Here is a 901-nt window from a genome sequence, read left to right as displayed (position 1 = left end):
GTACATGCCGTGAAAGCGTAGTTGTGAAGGAAGACCGATCACTATCCGTGGATGCGTCCGGGCACATCTGCGGATGTTTACGGGGTCCGACTGTAGATGCTCTAAGCGGATTATAAGCCTGCTATTGTACTTTCTCTAAAGGAGTATGCTAGTACATCTCAGTGTGATTGTATACTGAGCTGGCTCTATAACTTCTAATTGACTACCATTAAGGGCAGTTGGGTGAAAGAGATAAAGCCAAACTTTAATTATTGGAAGAGTCACACGGTGTGGATGCCCGTTTATAAATACCACAGGGCCAAAGAACCTGTTGGGGAACGTAGTAATTTCAAAAAATTTCCTACGCACACGCAAGATCATGGTGATGTATAGCAACGAGAGGGGAGAGTGTGTCCACATACCCTTGTAGACCGAAAGCGGAAGCGTTAGCACAACGCAGTTGATGTAGTCGTACGTCTTCACGATCCGACCAATCAAGTTCCGAACGCACGGCAGCTCCGAGTTCAGCACACGTTCAACTCGATGACGTCCCTCGAACTCCGATCCAGCCGAGCTTTGAGGGAGAGTTCCGTCAACACGACAGCATGATGACGATGATGATGTTCTACCGACGCAGGGCTTCTCCTAAGCACTGCTACGATATTATCGAGGTGGATTATGGTGGAGGGGGGCACCACACACGGCTAAGAGATCCAATGGATCAATTGTTGTGTCTCTAAGGGGTGCCTCCCTCTCCGTATATAAAGGAGTGGAGGAGGGGGAGGGGCCCGGCCACCCTAGGCGCGCCCCATGAGGAGTCCTACTCCCACCGGGAGTAGGACTCCCCCCTTCCAAGTGGGAGTAGGAGAGGAGAGGGAAGGAGAGAGAGGGGGAAAGGAAAGGGGGGCGCCGCCCCTCTCCT

The sequence above is a fragment of the Triticum dicoccoides genome, chromosome 1B (genome assembly GCF_002162155.2).
Source record: "Triticum dicoccoides isolate Atlit2015 ecotype Zavitan chromosome 1B, WEW_v2.0, whole genome shotgun sequence".
Taxonomy (NCBI): Eukaryota; Viridiplantae; Streptophyta; class Magnoliopsida; order Poales; family Poaceae; genus Triticum; species Triticum dicoccoides.
The sequence above is the reverse complement of the archived record's forward strand: the minus strand, read 5'-3'. Positions refer to the sequence as shown.